Genomic DNA, 20232 nt, shown 5'->3' with positions numbered 1-20232 from the left:
ATTGTAAAGTGCATCATCATCTGTGCATGCGTGCGCGCTTCGGCGACCACGCTGTGTCTCCCTTTCCTTGTGCCAGGGATTAACAGTGGCCCTTCCAGAACCCCGTCACGTTTTCATTCTGCCCGCATGTCCGCACTGCTTGGCCTTCCTCTCTCTATCCACCACAAGGCTCCATGCCTCATTGTGACCCTTCACAGGCTGCGTGCCCATGGATAAAGGGAGAAAATTACACTGAAATGAGCCTGAAAACATGCTCAAGCACCCCTCCACAAAGCCAGCCATCTGTAATCTTTTACTTGGCATTGTTCAGCACTGTAGCGCCCTCTCTTTTTCATCTCTCTCTTTTCTTGTCTCCCTCGTGCTGTTTTCGCGACACCACGCTGAGTACATTTAAATGTGTGCCACTTGTGACTGTGTTTCACACCAGCCGTTTTGCTGGAGGTTGGAGTGAGCCGTTTGAATAGCTGTCATGTTCCGGAAAGAAGTGCAGAAAATGTTCACATCAGTCCCCCTACCCCGGCGAGTGACTGTAAATTGGGGGGATTTTTCAAGGACACGCAGAACAGCATTCATATTCATGCGTGGTGATCAAATGTAAACGATTACCCATAGGATTATGGCAGCAGCGACGTTTCCTCTCGCTCCCAGATTTTAGGTCCCGTTTTTAGAACACTTTTTTCCTGGCTGTGCAGGACCGCAGTTTGAACATCAAAGCCAGAGCGACAGTGGGTTTTGGCTCAGTAATGCAACAAGAGCTGATACGATTTTGTAGTATACAGCTCATCTTCCCTGACTCAGAAGACTGTCCTTCTGTAATTACTGCTGCTCTTACTATTTGATTTTTAGCATTTCCAAAGTGCACTTTGTAGGATGTTGAAAAAATTGTAAAAGCAATATTGCTTTACAGTAGATATACAGTGCATATCTTACAAGAAACATACAAGAAGCTATTTACAGTAACGTAACTTAGTTGGTTTGAGACTTGAGTACACACACGTGCACACAAATTGGAGCAATATTCATTGAGCAGGTGGCAACCGTATGTGATGGTGGGACTGCATTGTATCGGGCCTTTTAATGATTGATAGAACACAGCTGAAGATAAGCTGACGATGCATTATTTATTGATTTGTCTTTGTTCAGTGAGCCCGTCTTCATTGCCTCTTCCTATGTGATGAAACAGTCAATGCCGTACTCTGCTCCGGCAACAAATCAATGACAGTCAGCCTGATCAAAGAGTGGGACACATCTCTAACACAACATCAGGCTACATATAAAATATTTAGATGGCGCAGAGGAAGACAGTAGAGCTAGAACAGAGCAAAAGAGGAGCTGCAGGAAGCACTGCAGAAGGAACGTGATGACTCCCACTCAACAACCTTCTCCTCCCGCCGGTGTGTTTGATGTCAGCTCGTATATGCTGTTTAAATAGGTTTCTTTGACTGTCTGTTCCCTTCCGCTTCTTCTCTACTGTTCCTTTTAAGCACATTTCCATCCTCTTACAACTTACTCTTCATCTTTCTCACTAGTGTCAGACATCTGCCCATCCCAGAAGCCATCTTGGCCGAAATATGACTCCCATGCCCAGTGTGATGATGGCTCACTAATCCGTGTGTTCTCTCCCTCCTTTCATTTATTTTCATATCTTGTCCTGTGCTATTTTTTAAATAGCACACTCACACATTGGAGTTTTTCAGAAGATGAGAAACTGGTGATTTATTTTGCTGCACAAAGTCTGGTTTGCACATCAAAAACAGGAAGGCTATTAGATGTTCTTTACAAATAAGAAGCTTATTAATAATGTAATAGAACTGAGCCAGTGTTAGCATGTTACATTCAGGCTATGCTTTCATCTGGGATGAGATACTGTTCACTAGAGCTGTTTGCTCCCTTACTGAGGAAATAAACAATGACTCATTTCACACTACATTTACACAAAATTAATATTATATTGTAAAATAAAACGGTTGATCCTGAATGTTTTTGGTCAGTATGGTGACATGTCATAACTACAGTTCTGTGAAACCTGATTGTGAGGTAAAGATACTAAAAAAAGACAAGCATCCCATCAACTTGACCTTTATTAGAAGAAGTAGAACTAAAGCTACAATAGGTTGGAGTACATCGAGAACATATATTTATTTCAAAAGATAATCTAGCAGCTGGAAGATGAGCCGGTGGCCTTTCTTTTGAGACAGATTCTATTACATAAAAACATGCTAGCTCTGCAGCCCAGCAGCTAACAAGCTCAGCTGTGAGTAGTATCTGACTAGCTGAGCTCCGTCTTAATGATGATCCAACACAGTGGTAGAGGAAGAACAGCCAGTGGCTCGAAGATGCCGATCCAGCTGGGTTACCTGCTAAATAAAACATTGGCTGATCCAGCAAGATTATCTGCTCAGCACTTGTTGCGCTGCCAGTTTCACCACGCTGGTTCAGTTTCTCTCTATTTCCAGAATGACACTGACCCAATTATGAAAGTTTAGTTTGGTAAGTGAGAGGGAAGATTAATTGTCTGGGATTTGTTTTTCCAATATGCAACAGAGACATAAAATGCTATTTTTAGGGAGTGCACTCGCTTTGGGGGGTTGTGTTGTTTCTACAAGTGGGATTGGGCTGGATTTAAGATCAGAATGAGAGAAATGCTGATCTTGGAGCTATAATTGGGGTTAAAAACATAATGTTTTTTTCTTACAGGCCTAACAGATCAAACCACAGAGGTAGGCTCCAGAGATGGGTTGCTGAACTTTTTAAAATCACCAAATCATGTGTCAGGGTTGTAATGTCTCATATCCAGAAGTGGAGGAAGTACTCAGATCTTTAACATAGGTCAGACCACAATGTAGAAAAAAGTAAATGTCCTGCTTTCAAAATTTTACTTAAGTAAAAGTACAAAATTATTAGCATCAAAATACACTGAGTCTGATAGGTAAAAGTACTCAACCAATTATTGAAAACTGTTCATACATGTTATTCTTATGGTCCAAGACAGTCCAAACATATACGTTAACATGAACAACTCTCTCTCAAATCCAAAATCTAGGGTGGTAAGCTCAAATTTGTCATGTCATAGGGAAGTCTTGAGCTGCTCCAATGACAATGAATTAGGAAAGATGTTATCAACATATTCTCACTCCAACCTCATCACATTTCGACGTATGGACATGGACTTTCCACGTCAATGTGATAGGTACCCTGGATGCGTCGATTGTTGATGTTCTGGGACGCAGCATCAAGTTCTGCTTGTTACTTGCATTGTCGTCATTTACCATTTACATACAGTCAAATAAAAGCACTACGTCAGTACAACACTGCGAATTAATGTTCTTTTGCTTCAACAACTAACACAAGTGGGTAGATTTCAGCATCAAAAGCGCATTGTTAGGAAAATAGAGTGGGGTTCGGCTTTACAATGTGGATGCGAGCACTGCTCTCCGAGTGAAAGTTGGCGTTTGTTGGACCCATCAACCACCCGTCCCGCCCACCCTACTTGGGCTCTTACTACCTTAACTTTCATTCTTGTCCCACTGTGTTTCCCCCCGACACCGTTACAGTTTAATGCCGCCAAGCCGGCGACTGGCCGCATATCATGTCGATGTAAAAGAATGGCTTTTTTCATCAGTGTCCGATGCTGCAAGTTGCTGCCTAAGCCCTGGATTTCAATGACCTCGGAGTGATGATGATGACAGTGAGAGCACCCAGGGAGATGCTCTGAGTATACAGGCTCATTTTCTGTTTCAGAACTGAGAACACTACAATAGAGTAACGCTCATTTGGGTATAAAAATTAAAACAAGCATTCTGTGTGTTCACAAAATCAGGCTCCCATTCATTGTCTGTGGAGCACCTGATGACATCACATGTTTGAGACTTACTCCTCTAGTTACTGGCTTTGAGAGAAAGTAGCTCATGTTCACAAATACTAATTACACTTTCCCAGGTCATGGAAATAACATATTGGAGTTCTTAATTTAGGTGGCGTTCCCCTTTAATATGTTCATCACTTGGTGAAGGTGGAGCAAATTTTAATTACTTTATTAATTGCCTTGTAGCTTGTGAATGCCCCCAAGGATCAATACAATTTTATCTTTATCCATAATAATACATCATCATTTATTTGTTGATTATGTTTTGTGTACTAATCAAAATCTGCAAAAATAATTAAAATGACCAAATAGTGGAGTAAGAAGTACTTTATGTCCCTCTGAAATTAAGCGTAAAAACCAAACTTAAATACTCAAGTTAAGTGCAAGTACCTCACAATTGTACTTGAGTAGATCACTTGAGTAAAAGTAATTAGTTACTTTCCACCACTGCTTATAACATAACATATGCATTGTCGCTTACTGTTTGTAAGCACATTTCCAGCACTCGTTTGGCGTTTTGCCTTTCTATATTTGCCTTTTCTAAATTTACAGTCTGGCACCTGGCCTCGACCTTTTTATAAAACCCAACCTCACCTGAGCGCTGTCGAGGTACACGCCCATAAATGTCCTGAACACTGAAAGTAAGAAAATAAGTGCGGAAAAATACACCACAAAACATCTTGTAGGTCATAAGTGATGATTTAGATGGATCACTTCTGTCTGTCTATACGTTGTTTTTCAGGAAAACTCTGCATATTATGTTTTTATGATAATCAACCACTACCAATAGGTGCAACCATGAGTCACTGTTAGCAGCTGGTGCACTATTGGTGCAGGAATTGTCATCACTATACACATTTCTTTGCATTTCTGTGACGTCTACAATGACATAATGACTGTGCTGAGCTTTCATGAATACACTGAATAATTAATGTTTGAAAAAGAAGAATCACATAATGTGTCTTTATACGATATTCTAAAGATGAACAATTTATAATTGTTACAAAAGTATTTATTTTGGAGCATTAAGTAGCATGACACTTGGAATTAGACTCATTGGAGAAGCACTGGTGCTTAATTCAAAAGCTGATGGAAGAAAATGTGCTCTGCAATAATGATGCCCCAGTGAGGGTTTGAGCAGGGAGAGAGGAACAGCTGCTTGGTAGAAAGCCATTGCTGCTGTCTGTTTGGGTGAAGCACAGAAATAGGCAGAATGTGCACAGTCTGCGGTGGGTTAAAAAACGACACCCTGTTTGTGCACCCTGATTAGGCCTCTGTTCTGCTTGCTCTAAGGAAGTCCTTTGCTCATGACTGACGCATCAGATTCTGATAAGATCTGTCACGTCTTATTGTCTCATTGTTGAGTAAAGTATAATGGGACATGTGCCTATGCAGTAAGAGAATCTGTGGTGTAGTTTCAGTGTGTTTGAGAGGCTGACGCTGATATGATTTATGATTTTTCGAGCCAATTTAGCATTAAAGCTGCTCTCCCAACTGACTCCTCAAGGTCATACAGCTCTAAGACAGAATACCAAATATGGCAGAGGATCTTTGGTATTAAAAAATGTACGTACTGAAACCTAAAATGGGAATAATTCCCCTTAAATTTAGATCAAAGCTGCCATTACTTGTCATATGTCATATTTGTTGGCTTTGTCAGTGCTCATAAAATACAGACCAGCTCAGCAGCTGTGCAGCTTATTAACATAGCAGCCAGGCTAAAGATGACATTACTGTGAAAGGGTTACTGCAGTTCTGCTGCTCTGTGGCTGAATTCAGCAATGCTAACAGATTTCGAGCCTGACTTTGAGCCAACTCTGTAAAGTTGGAGGTTCTTAGTTAAAAGACGAGCCCTGTCCTCCGAGTACAGATGCTACAGAGAGCCTTGGAGCTGATAATTAAAAGTGCATCCGACTGAGGAAGAAAGTCGACAGTCATTAAGGTGAGAGGTTTGGCCTTATTGAATAGTCTACATAGGGACTGAGACCTGGCTGTAGCTGGCGCCCCATTACAGAGAAGCTTAGTTATGAGCCACAAGTGCACACCACAGTCCAAGTTCATTAAATCACCGAGTCCCACTCATTAATTCCACAATGCTAAACTTGAAATGTAATTTAGTGCAAATGTCAAACTGAAGTGCTGCGCGCTCACTCACGTACGCTGCTACATTTTCAAAATGTGCAGGAGGAGATGCTGACCATCAGCAATGAGTTTTACTACACCTCTACTAAAAGATAGATCTTTTTTTTTTTCAGGCCGGCTCAGACGCATATGAATAACTTGAGCAGAATCTCTTATAATCTTGCAGTTGTTTCTGAAAGAAAATTAGGCTCAGGAGGGCTGTAATTCAGTCTGTAAAGGTAATTCATCAATGCGAACGAGTACCCAACAATCTGATTTCACAACATTGCATCACGTTAATATAGGCCCATAAATTCAGTCACCATTGCTTATGTTAATGTAGGCCCATAAATCCAGTCGGCGTTGCTCATGTTAGTATGTATGAGAGAGAGCATTGTTAGTGTCAAGACAAGACAGGAGGGAATGTGTTAAGCTTACATTTAGGCAATCTCTCTGTGATTAAAAAGGGAGCCACCTAATGTCTTAATCTGATCACGCAGGCAAGGAAATAAAGGACAGTTCCACCTGCTATTTGTAGATCTAACATATAGTCTTAACGTGGTAAATGAGCAAAACTGGTGAAATTAATGAAACCGTATTTTTCATTAGCGTTGGTCATTTCTTTTGTCGACAGTGATCACTGTCTGTATGTTACAGGCCTGATTAAAGACAAAAACTTAGTGGCTTTTAAAAAAAGTTCTGTTACTACTTTCTCACAGTGGGAAAAAATGCTGATGGTTGGCGTACAGTGTTTGTATTCTGCTGCGAGTGAGGTCATGCCAGGAAACGCGGCGAGGATGTGTGAGTTTTCCCTGGCGATACAAAGTGGCTCCTGTGTGTTGTGGTGTAGCTGATAATGAGCATTGATGTGCGTGTGGGTGTGTGTGTGTGTCTGTGTGTGTGTGTGCTGAGCTAATTCTGGAAGAGGCAGCCAACGCCCTTTCTCATAAAACGCTCGCCCCGAGACTTTAAAAGTTCTGTTTCCCAAAAAAAAGTTCCCACCATAACTATTCCTAGCTCTTGACACCGTGTCATCTCAAACATATGCAGCAAATTGGTTTCTTGTTATCTGATATCAACCACATGTTAAGTTGGTGGTGAGCAAAAAAAAAAAAAAAAAAAAAGAAAATCTTGAGGATTATTGACACTGTTGTGTAGCTTTCGCTCTGTTCTGTTCCATCAAAGCCTTGACAGTTAATTTACTCTCTGAAAAATGCAAGATGCCCCACCGGAGGTTGAGTTGACTGAGCACAGCGACAGCCTCTGTTCAGGCCGGATAATTGAATATAGTGAACTAGTCATCACTCTTGTCCTTTGTATTTTATTTCAGCCAGACTGTGTCAGCAGTGTTCAAAACTCATTAGCCTGTGTACATTGCACCAGTGACATTTATCAGTGCGAGATACTCCCTTTTGGCATATTAATTGTTGATTTGTGATGGCCTTGAACAGGGAGCCTTTTTAATTTGATCAAGACAGATGGGGTGCTCGTGGAATATTTAATGGTATTTGTCAAGTAGTAAGTGGGGTTGTGACCAGAGAGTGGCCACCTCCAGCACTTAGACCAGTTAGAGGAATGCGTTTAGGAATAAGTGAAGGACGGCTAATGTCAAGGTGCATTTGGGCAATTTGTGCTGCTGCTGAGTGGCCAACAGTCGGACTGTGGTTGTACATTGTTTGTGATGATTGAGAGGGATTACTTTTGTATGAGTCTATTGTTTTTTAGGAAAATCCTAACCTTTAAAGGAATACTTTACCCACAAAATGAGCTTTTGTAAATCAGTTAGTCAGGCGAAGTTACCTTGAATACACAAAGAAAACTTTGTTTTTCTTGCACGCCTCCACAGAAAATGGGCAACAAATTTATTTACTGATTGATTTGGGAATTTGTTTAAATCAAAACATTCATTTACAAACTTTCACACAACTTGTGCAGTGTAATCTAAGTCTCATTTATCCAGTGGTATGCTCAATATTTCCCAGACATGCATTTTCACTAAAAGTTTAGCTTTGAAGACAGCATATATAAGCTTCACTCTAAGTTTTAAACACTAAGGTGTTTCAGTGAAAATGCATTTGGAAAGTACTGAGCGTACGACTGGATAAATGAGACTTGTATTTTACTACACAAGTTGTATGAGAGTTTGTGAACAGAAGTTTTGATATAGTTCTGTTTAGACATGGGCGATATGGCCCAAAAATAATATCACAATATTTTAGGGTATTTTTGCAATAACGATATTTTTGATGATATGACATATTAGTAAAAAAAAAAAAAAAAATCATTATTAATTTAGGAAAATAGAATTGCAACAAAATAAGTGATCTAGTTTTACAGTTTGCCTTCAAATATCCAGTTATAACTAAACAAAAATGATCTCTCATTTCTTTAGTTTGTGAACAACAACAGTAACTCAGAGTGAGATTCAGATTCTGTTACAATATTAATAGTTCAACAAAATAAAATCTACCACAAATTACACATTTAATCAGCTCCCAAATACAAAAAAAATCTACCCTGGGATCTATATATATAAATCGACAGGTGATTTCCTTCTCTTTTAGTAAAATCTTAAATTATCGAGTGGTTTTTGTTCCACCTGGACCTTTATGCTCTGCCATTTCTCCTCTAATCAACACGCTGTTATGCTACCATAACTATCATACGTTCACATACATGTAGTTTTTTGTCGAGTCGTGAGCGTCAAGTAGGTTTACATTACCAAAGGCTTACTGTATGACAAAATCACTTGAGGGGGAGGGAGGGAGGGAGGGAGAGACGCTGTGCTGCTGCCAGAGGAGCCGCTGAATGAGTTCCCTCTCAGCGGTAACTCTCTAAAAGAGTCACAGAAGTCCACGGCTGTTCATAAAACACTCAGGACGCCACAGTTTATTCCACACTACTGAAGCTGCTCCTCTTTCTGGAACCACAGTGGAGTCGGTAACAATTGGCTTTCAGCCATACTTGTTGTTTCTGTGGGTAACAGTGTGACATCAATATGTCAACAAGTCTAAATATCGTGAGTATCACAATATGCATTTTTTAATATAATATTAAGAATGATACCAGTATTATGGTGAACGAGATGATACAGCTCACCCCTAGTTATGTTGTTGTCAATCAATCATTAAATCAAACACTGTTCTCTGTGGAGGCATATGAGAAAAGCAATGTTTTCTTCACAAATTCAAGGTACCACAGCATGACTAATTGATTTCAAATGGTCATTGTGTGTGTTAAGCACTCCTTTAAGATGAAAATCCATCTAAAGTATATCGCACAATCAGGGCTGTAAAGTGTTGACTAGCTTCTGTAAAGGGAATGCTTCGTCCTTAAAGGCATACTTTCACAATGGACTCTATAAATAAACCTGACTCGACTTGATAAAAATGTTGACATGCACACAGTGTCAGGGTCAGAGAGATCTCATTCACAAAGACGCTTTTGAAATTTTATGGTAACGTCTTATCTGTTTGCCAAACCAGATTGTGGTCAGAAAGGTCTTTTCATCCACATCAAAGGCTTGTTGCTGCTCAACACATGTTGCTCACAAAAGGTTAGCTTTATTTTCTCACAATAATCAGCGGCCAAAGTGGGAAAAAAAAACAACAAAAACATCCTTTCTCTGACACCAATTTAGAGTTTTACTTTTGAAGCAGTGCCGCTGTTAGACTCCAAGTGAAGTTGGAGAATTTCAAGTGTGACCTGCGGGGAAATGACACAAAACAAGATGAAGGAAAGGCACATTATTTTGATTGGCTCACTTATTACATCTGAGCTTTTAACTGCATGAATCCCTTCACTTTGTGTCTCATGCTATGCTCCCAATTATCCCATTCATCCACTTTTTGTCTGTTAGGGTTTTCTCAGCAGGGGAAGTGACAGAAGCAAATATATCAACAAGCTAAACTGTGATGTCTGGATTTCTAACAGGGTACTCTCATCAAAGTGAAATCACTGTCTGTCTCTTACCAGAGCATATTTAGGACCTGCGGGGGAGGGACAGAATATTATTATATACAGTTATTTATACTCACAGGTTGGATATTTTTCTCCGGGTGTCCTCCTGATTATCTTCCCTTTCTGACTCCCACAGGAAAAGAGCTGTGGGCTGGAAACATAATATTAGTAGCAAAACTAATATTAACTTGTAGTCAAAACTAAAGTGAAAGCAGTAGATAAGGGCAAATTAAAAGGAGGGAGAGGTGAACACATGAGAAAACAGGTTGATAACAAACCTGTTTCTAAGTTACACGCAGTAGTTTCCTATAAAGACACAGGGACCTCTTTGGCATCACCAGTTCTAACAATATATGAATGTGCTGACCCTTGGCTTTCACCACCACACCTGTTTCTATTCAGAGGATCCAAATGTTCCACTCAGAGTCAAGAGTTTCCTTTTGTAAAAACACTGTGAAGATTAAAGGATACATCCACCTTTTACATTGTTAGACGTCATCAAATTGTGTTTTGAGGGTGTCTGTTGTGGGTTGCTGGAGGAATATGGGGCTCAGGGTATTTCGTCAAAATAAAAGCACCAAGCTAATAAAAATGTGGTGAAACTTTTAATTTAAAGAATATGATTTACAAGAAAAGCCCCAAGCCATTAAGTTAATCTATTTTCTTAGACCCCTCATCACCCCAAATCGATGGTGCGCCAGAATTTAAAGTTTTACTTTGGTGAACACTTTTACTTTGGTGAATTTGGTGAATTCCGCATCCGCTCTCTAGACCAGAACCAGAACCAGACAAAATTCAGAGTGAATAAAAACCAGGCTCTTCACATAAAGTGGAGAGCCTGGTGATGCGAGGCTAGGCTCAGGGGTATTGCTTGGAGCTATTCAGTCCTTATATAACCACCGTGAGAGCTGTGTCTGTATTCTGGGCAAGAAGCTGGCTTCAGCCAGGGTTGTCCCTCATCACCATTTGTCTTTGTGATCTTCATGGACAAGCTCTCAAGGCGCACCCACATGAAGAAGAGCATCTGGTTTGGACAGCTCAAAGGAGCTTCTCTGTTCTTTGCAGATGATGTGGTTCTGTCAGCCCTATCAGACTGCTGAGGTTTGCCTGGGTCCAGACCTTTGAACCCGGCCACATAATCGAGTTGGAGCTGATTGATTCATCTGGCATGGTGACATGAAACAGCAGTTTCTTTGCTGAAATAAAAAAACAACTATTGAGCGCTACAGGGAGACTAATAACTGTTGTCATGCTGTTGTCAAGCATTGTCAAGTGTTATGCAGGAACCAATGAGGAGTAATAACATCAGTGGCAAGCACCATAGACAAGATAAACGCTGCTATTTAGGCTGTTGTGAATCAACATGTCCTCTCAATATTGCCCAACATCATAGTTTCTTTTTACTTCCCTCCACTCCAATCTTAAAACACTGGCAAAACAGATATGTTGGCATGGTTACGCATCAGTGTGGACTTACAATGTCGGTAGATTCAGGGGGATACGCTGGTCTCTAGTGATTGGTTCTGGAAAATATCAAATCCCTCTCCCTCATGGAAATCAGTAAAAGTAGACACAATGTCAGATTGAAGATAGAAATGAAATCTAGGAGTTGATAATTCTGTGTGATATCAGGCAAAGTTGAGGTGCTTCAAGCCTCAACCTCTCAGGACATGAGAGGTCCCCAAAAGTGACGCCCAGTGACTGGCTACAATATAGATCATAAACCCTGCCCTATTTTTCTAATAGGCTGTAACTGGTAATTTGATGGTTTAAGGGGGGGGGGGGGGGGTTAGGTCATGATTGAGAGCTGTGTGTGCCAATGGGTATGCTATCACTGGTGCTGCTTGTGATTGGTCAGACATGTGTATGGGTGGGAACTTGATACTGACCGATATCACTACTGCGCAGACTCTGACTCCAAATGATTTTGCCAACACACCAGTGTATGTGGGATATTTTGGCTTCATTTTGTGCAACATGGTTAAGTAGAGATGTGTCATCCATCATAACACCCAATTGATAGGAGGCCCTGGGGTAGACCCAGAACACCAACAATCCAGCTGGATGATGTTGTTGGGTAGGGGGACGTCTGGACTACCTCGCTTAGCCAGCTGCAATGGTGACCTAGCCCCAGATAAACAGCGGTAAATGGATGGATGGATGGATGGATGGATGGATTGGTGGAAGGAAGTCATCAATCAGTTATGCATTCCAGCAGTTGCTTTGTAATGATATAAATTACCATATAGATTGCAGAGTAGAGGAGGTTTCTCATAAATATTATTTATCCTGTCACAGAGTCAGCCCATTTAACCTAGGCCCAGGTCTCATGTTGCAGTGATGGCTATCTGTGATTAAACTGGTACATGTTGATGAAAACTAGGGCAGGGCAATGTGAAGAAAACCAAATATTGTGATTTTTTTCCCACCACATGCCTCAATATTGATATTGCAAGGACATTGTTGGGTTGAATATGGTATTATAAAATATTTACACATTAGAAATAATCAGAAGTAAGGTAAGACAGTCTGAGAAGTTCAGAAATTAACATCATTTTACTGCATTGCAGTCTTCAAAACCAGGGAAACACAACATCATGATATGGCTTCATCCAAAATCTAAGAGGATATCTAGTCTCATATCACGATATCGACATACTATCGATACATTGCCCAGCCCTAGTGTAAAAAAAAAGCTTGTAGCTTATGCCTGTTTTTTCACCTCACTTTTTGTTAACCAACTTACGTGTAGTTAGTAAGTTTTTACGTTCCTTCTTACAGTTCGGAGAGAATGACTGTGTTGATGTGTTGGTAGGTCTAAATAAAGCTCCTTAGCCACATATTTCAGTGAGCACTCTGGTATGTCAGGGATCACAGGCATTCCCCCTTCTCAGATATGTCTTATGATTGGATTTCATTCTGGTCTGAATGGGGAGGTGACGATGGTGTTTCCTCACATCGGCAAAGGTGCAAATTGGCAGGGTGCACTGCCAGAATGTGTTGATGAGAGTGTCTAGTGTTGTGCTTTGAACGTGAACTCTGATGTCACATGACCTCGGGGCTCCATTTTGACATCAGAACTATCTATGGGTTTCTTATTAGAGATTAAAGAGTGAAGAAAAACAAAACTATACTATAGGCTGTCTTAAAGTACAGTATTCTGAAACTGTTTGCAGGATAGAAAAGCACTGTATTCTTGTCATCCATGTCATCTGTGCAAGGCTATAAGATTTGATGTGCATTACCGGGTGATCACATTTTCTGTTTATAACCGCTAAGTGATATGACAGCTGAAATAGACCATTCTCAGTTGTCATTATGTAGCAGTAGCAGATGGTTAAAATGTACTGCTATTGACACTAATCACTCATTTACATTTGGATATTAGATTAACTGAGACTAACATGCGGAGCGAGTGAAAATTAGTGCGGTGCTGATGATTGCCATTTATCAGAGTGACATCTATCTGAAATGTAAAACTCTGAAAACAAAAGTAAAAGACAAAAAAACTACAAAGTAACACTTCTAACTTTGTACAGTTTGTATAGTTTTACAATAAACACAGACCTCTTTACCCATTGAAATACATCCATTTTTCATATTTGAATGTGTCGGAATAAAAGGTTTTGCCTCCTTTCTATTTGTCTCCTTTGTGTTTAACTACTCACTTGGTATTCAGAGGAGATGAAAACTTGTTGCCTCACTTTGTCGTCCATTGACAGGCCTGTTCTCCTCTGATTGTCTCTTATTAGGCAATCATTATGGTGAATTGTGGCACATCGATGCGCATCAATGATTCAGAGAGAGTGATGGTGGACATGAGAGGGAGGAGAGATTGGCAGAATGCAGCCATGGCTTTGTTAGCACACCTCATGTGAATTAGTTAAAATGCTAAATAATGAGCTGTTTGAAAATTAATGAATGCTTTCAGAGTGATTTATAAGCACAATTCATTATTCAGAGTGCGGCAAATAAACCCTAATTGAAAAAATGTGAATTAAGTGATCACACAAATGTATTCGGTTTATTGTTAGGAGAGCTTGTAACTCTGATTCTCATTATTTTAGGGCCACAGAGACCATGAAATCATTTCACAACTCAGCATGAAATTCAAATCATGGAGAGCCACGAATTACAATACATCATATATTTCACCAAAGCAGACATATTTTAATAAACCCAACAGGTGTAGCTGTGTTCATGTATAACCAAAAGCAAAAAAACAAACATTTGATATGCAGCAGCATCAAAAAGCTCAAGTGTAGCAACATTTTCCTTTGTGTTCACTGAATACTTCCCAGTATCCAGGTATGAAGATTTCGAATCTGCAGGCACTTTGAACACAGCTGCTCGGCACAGTCTCTCTTGCCAAGTTTTCCTCTCCGTCAGTCGTGGATGACTCACTGGAATCCCTCCTGAACCGGTTAGGAACAATAGCTTATTAGGACCCAGATGATGGGCCATGTGTTCTGTTTTCTCAGATTATTTTGCACTGACAAAAAAGTAACATCGCACCTGGCTGGCCCTCGAGTAAACAATGCACTGATTGTCCGTGTCGGGACTTCTTCCGTTGACGTCCTCCTGCTGCTTTTGTTTGGCTGCCTACTGGTGTCAATATTTAACTGTAGCCTCTCTGAGGCCAGGTCTCACTTGAAATCCTGTTTTTCAGAAAATGAAATTTGAGACATGGGGGCGTGCCAGAGGTGGTGGTGAAATCTTTCTCAGGGCTGTTGTTTTGAATGTGTGTTTGATTTCCATGTATTATTTTGGAAATGGAAGGTGTTTCAAGAGATTCTGTTGCTGCTCTTGGCTTAGCACAAGTCTGATTTGTGAAGCAGCTGAATAGTTTGTTTAGATGAGATGATGATTTCTGTCTTTTTAACTGGTGCTTCTCCCTTATGATGAATCCAGAAGTGTGAGCTATGGTTACCATGTCTAAAGATACATGCGCAGGGTTTATTACTGAATCAGTGTGGCCAAAGCCTGAATTAATTATTAAGCGGACTGTTAAAGAAGTATTTAACTGCTGGGAGGATGTTCTTTTCATAAAACTAGGCTACTTAGTTATGCAGCAGAAATATCCAAATACTTATGAAATTGGTGCGACATGACCAGACAAAACAAAGAAGAAGGACAAAACATTCGCTTTGCTCAAGAGGTAGCAAACCTACAACTACCAGCATGCTGACCCACACCGGACCAGTAAACATTACCACGTCAGTGACGTAATGCAGGCTTGACTGCAGGCTTGACCATTTTGACACAGGAAACAAAATGGCAGCAAGATGGTAACAAACAATCTAAAATTACAGTTAAACAGTAAGAAAATATGTTTCTAAAACATATCAGGTGAGATTGAGGCAACACAGTAACAGAATCTTTGCACTAAACAACGCTGTTTAGTTTTACCATTTGATCAGTTTTCTTAGCCTTTGTTTTTACAATACAGGAAACAGGATGCACCCACTTCCTGTCCACAAATTCTCACATTACAGCCAAACAGTGCACTAAAATGTGTTTATGTAGACATTTTAAGGCAAGAAATGGGCAATGCAATAATAGAATCTCGGTTAACATTTGATTAGCACTGGTTTGTAGGGGTGGGAATCACCAGATCCACAATATGATAATATCACAAAACTTAAGTCCATCTATCCATTTTCTAACCGCTTATCCTCTTGAGGGTCGCGGGGGTGCTGGAGCCTATCCCAGCTGACATCGGGCAAGAGGCAGGGTACACCCTGGACAGGTCGCCAGACTATCACAGGGCTGACACATAGAGACAGACAACCATTCACGCTCACATTCACACCTATGGACAATTTAGAGTCACCAATTGACCTATCCCCAACCTGCATGTCTTTGGACTGTGGGAGGAAGCCGGAGTACCCAGATCGAACCAGGAACCCTATTGCTGTGAGGCGACAGTGCTAACCACCACATCACCGTGCCGCCCAAAACTTAAGTCGTGATATAATATTACAATTTATGAAGCCCTGCATGAATCAAGGGAACCCTGTGTCTTGTGTCACTTCTGTCCTCTCCGTCGCCCTTGCGTGTCTGTGTGTCTGTGGCTGTGTGGGTGTCTGATAAACATGTATATGAGTACGTATGTATACGAGTGGGGATGAAATGTTATCTGTAATGACGATCGCAAGTGACTGTATAGTTGCTGAATATATATATATATATATAAGATACAATATTACAGTATTATTGGAAATTTAATATCATGCAATATGTATGAGTATTGCAATTAAATATATTACAATTTAATACCTTTTTTCAACTGGAAATTATGTCCCCGAAGGAAAATTTTGTCAACATCTGTGTTATCCAATAACAAAAAGTTTTCGGTCTGTTCATCTCACTTGAGTCATTGTTTTGCAGTAGCAAACTGTATCTAGTGGACTGAAAAAACAATTAATTATATTATTCTAATAGGCTAGCAAAAGTTTAATTTGTATTTGTAATATTAATGATTTATAAAATAACAAAATTAATACTTGGCACTGTATGACGGTACGATATTGCCAAACAAAAATAGTACAATACTATGCTGTATCAATTTTCCCCCCACCTCTACTAGTTTTACAGTTTGATTGGAGTTTGGTCTGAGTTTGAGATAGAGAGAAGGAGACCCTCACTCTCTTGATCCGCTTCTATGCTATTTGTGTTCGTGTTGACAGGCGTATGAAAATGCTTAAGTGCAATCTGCACTCCTTTAAGTGAACACAAAAAAGCCTCAGTTACATGGTGTTAAAATAGTCACTGCAAGCGAAAGGAGCATATAGACAATAAAGTGGCTTGCTTTGTGACAGTGCGTTTTTTCCATCTTATACATATACTATGCACGATTGTCCCTAAAAAAAAGTATGTACTCATACAGTAGTAATCCCTCTCAATCATCACTTTTGACCTAGAAGAAGTGTGTGGCAGTGCCTGTATGTTCTTATTTTCTTCTTGTGCCCTGTGCTTGGGATGTTTATGGACGTGCACCCCCACAGTGCTCAGGTCAGGTCAGGGGCTTTATAAAAAGGTAGCAACCAGGTGCCAGACCCTAGGCAGGAGGCATTCAAGCGACAAAGCGTGTTTACAGTAACCAACAATCCTGCACAGGAAACCTAGAGAGTAGGGGGGCACCTTGTTTATGAATGACTAGTTCTTAGACAATAGGCAACATGACATAATATGTTACTACATATGGCTGTATTGTCTCTGGCTTAGCTGGAGGGATTATTAATGGAATCCCCACCTCTAGCACTTACAGTGTAACACCCAGTGTGTGTGTGTGTGTGTGTGTGTTTGTTGTGTATGTGTATGTTTGGGTGACATTTGTAAATTCAGCATGTGCATCTGTCGCGGACTATTGCTAGTCATTTCTGCCATCCAAGGCCTACTGTGAAATAATTGTCTGCTTTAGACTCAGACACGGGGTTTCATGCTAATCTGACTTGTTTTCTCATTATCCTTCCCCCCAACCCTTCCCCTTCTCTCTCTTTCTGCTCATTATCTGTCGTCTGGTTTTCACCTCACTTTGTCCTCATCCTTTCTCTCTCATTTGTCTTTCTCTCTCTTTCTCACCATCTCTCTTTCTGTCTCCCTCTCCAGCCCGCCGTCATCCACAGTGGTGCTGCTCATTGCTAACTAGGCTGCCTCCAAGCCCACAGGTATGTCCCCTCCCCCCTCCTCTTCCTCCCCCCCTCCTCCACTTCATGCTCTATTTTTAACTCCACTCTGCAGGATCCTTCCCCATGATTCTCCTTCTCCAACCCCAACTCACATCTCTGTCAGCACCTTTTTACCATTCCAGCCAAGTGGTAGGAGCCTGTGGACCAATACCTATTTATTAATTTATGCCCATGCTTGCATCTCGGTGTTTTTTTTCCTTGATGAAGAAGTGCTGCCTCAACTTCATTTTGACTGTCTATGAGAGGGAACAGTCTTTGTTTCCATAGCATCAGATGCTCCTTTCAGCTGGTTACCCATCCCATTTTTACATCATATTATAGGAATAAATTTAGTGTATGATGAGGAAATAGTGGGGTGAGTTGAGGATAGGAGGGATGAAAGTGGAAGGAGGACAAGACCAAGGTCATGATTAGGACTAAAACCCTCAGTGTTTAAAGTCTATGTACTGCGCCAAAACCTGCTGAGAGACAAAGTGATGTAAATGACTGGATTAGCATCGGATACATTCATTCATGTCTAAAATGGTTTGCTTTGTTAAGCTGCCACCTTGCCTTTCATGGAGCCTGGCAGCCATCTCGGCCCCCCTGCTGAGTGGAAACATAATGCACTTGTTGGACTGTATAGCCGGAGTCCGGGGCCTCGTCAGCTCCCCCGTCTCAGCCTCTTGTCTCTTAAGACCGCTCGACTGGCTTTTCCCGATGCCATATCCTGCTGACAAGAGCTTATAACCTCGCATGAGTACCACGCTCTTGAAGCTTTCTATGTTTGTGTGGAAAAAGCTTGTTGACTTTATTATATACAGGCTGAGAGTGTGTGCAGTTCTCTCACGTAAACAATCGTTGATGTTATTTATGCTCCTGTGATGGTAAAGAATAGCCTGAAATGGACTGAACTGTGGTAGCTTGGCTTTTCCTCAGTGGTGCCTTATTATAGAGACTTTTCTATGTATGTGCAGGTTTTAAATAATGTTAGTGCTGTCAAGCACTTAAAATCTAATTAATTGCATGCTCAGTGATTAATTAATCTTAATTAATCGCTAGGGGTGTAACGGTACACAAAAATCTCGGTTTGGTACGTACCTCGGTACACAAGTCACGGTTCGTTTTTTTTTCGGTACAGTAATGAAAAAAATAGACAACTATTAAATATCTTTTACTTATTGGTAACCTTATTAAAACATACCACCACAGCAGTTAACTCTTTTTACACAATTTTTGAATGAAACAAATATATATAAAATCCTGCTTTTTCACATTGTTTGAATGAAAATAGAAATATAAAAGTGAAAAATAAAATCCTGCTGTTTTTTTAACACATTTTTTGAATGAAAAATATAAATATACATTTCTGCTTTAACAGTTTTACTCAATTAAAATAAAAAGTATAGTGCAGCTGGTCAGCTTTAAAGCCCGCTCAGATTCAGTTTTACTAGGAACTTACTTAGCTTTCCCACTTTGTTAAAGTGCAGTAAACAAAACATGCTTATATCTAAAGTGCAGCTTAAACAATTTTACTCAACTCCAATGGCGTTGGTTATTTCTTTAGCGCGATGGTCAGGGAAACGCTTTCTTTTTAAACGACGACAATATCGTAGTTTGCACCAGATTGCTTTTCTTAGTTGTGCCGGTTAACTTTCAAACTCGGGTGGTGCCGCTTTAGATGGGCTAGCATGTTAGACGTGTTTCCAAGTACATACCCGACTGCTGTTCTGCAGTGTCGGCACACTGTTTTTGTCTTGTCAACTTGTTTATTTCCATCTTCGTATTTTACCCTGAAACCAAAGTGTTCCCAAACGGAGGACTTAAAGTTTGCAGGTGGGTCTTCAGGTTCGTCAGGCTCACTTGCCATGTTGTCAAAATGCGAGAATGCGCTACACAAAGTGAAAGCGGACATTTACGGGACTCGGTCCGTCACTCAATTATGTCCGTCAGGAAACTAGATATTTTAAATGGTTCGGCTCGCAAAAATAGAATTAAAATAAAACAAAATAAAATAAAATAATATCCTGCGCCCAATAATTCGGTACAGGGTCGTGCCGAACCGAAAGTCGCGTACCGAACAGTTCGACACAAATACATGTACCGTTATGGCCCTATTAATCGCACGCATCAATTTTTGCTGTGGAAGTTATAAAAAAAAAAAAAAATCAATTGAAATGAACTTCTGGATTTTGGACACAATTGTCCCCTCTGTCCTGCACCACCGAAACTGGTCTGTAGTCCATTTTGTGAAGGAGTTGGTTAGTTAATCAGTCACAGGTAGACTTACTTAGTTTGTGTCTGAACGCCTGGTCAAGTGTGGCTTGACGAGGCTGGCTGCTAGCGCTAGCATCAGAGCTAGCTGTGCAAGCTTAGACCTTCGGGTTTGCTGCTAAATGCTTTGCGTTGAAGAAATATTTCAGGCTTGAAGTACGCAAATTGGATGGGGCTACTATCAACAGTTCCATCTGGGTGTCTTTTTTAAATGTAAATGTTCCAATCATAGGGCCAAACAGCATCGTCTTGTCTGCCTCCATCATGCCTTCAGTGACGCACTGGGTCAAAGGGCATAACGGAAGGTGATTAATCAGCACCAATTTTTTAACATGTTATTTT

At 40.5% G+C, this 20232-nt stretch overlaps 1 protein-coding gene across 3 annotated transcripts in view; it reads left to right on the top strand.

The window, feature by feature from the left end:
* The window catches only part of mid2 (midline 2), a 251809-nt gene that overhangs the window by 64005 nt on the left and 167572 nt on the right, over positions 1-20232 (top strand). For 2 of the 3 annotated variants that reach the window (XM_049586023.1, XM_049586022.1), the window contains exon 2: positions 17558-17616. The exons of the other annotated variant lie outside the window; for it this stretch is intronic. The gene's annotated coding sequence lies outside the window, so the exon portion shown is untranslated. The remainder of the gene's footprint in view (positions 1-17557; positions 17617-20232) is intronic. 3 annotated transcript variants of the gene reach the window in all.

Source organism: Epinephelus fuscoguttatus, linkage group LG9 (genome assembly GCF_011397635.1).
Source record: "Epinephelus fuscoguttatus linkage group LG9, E.fuscoguttatus.final_Chr_v1".
Lineage (NCBI taxonomy): Eukaryota > Metazoa > Chordata > Actinopteri > Perciformes > Serranidae > Epinephelus > Epinephelus fuscoguttatus.
The sequence above is the reverse complement of the archived record's forward strand: the minus strand, read 5'-3'. Positions and strand labels throughout refer to the sequence as shown.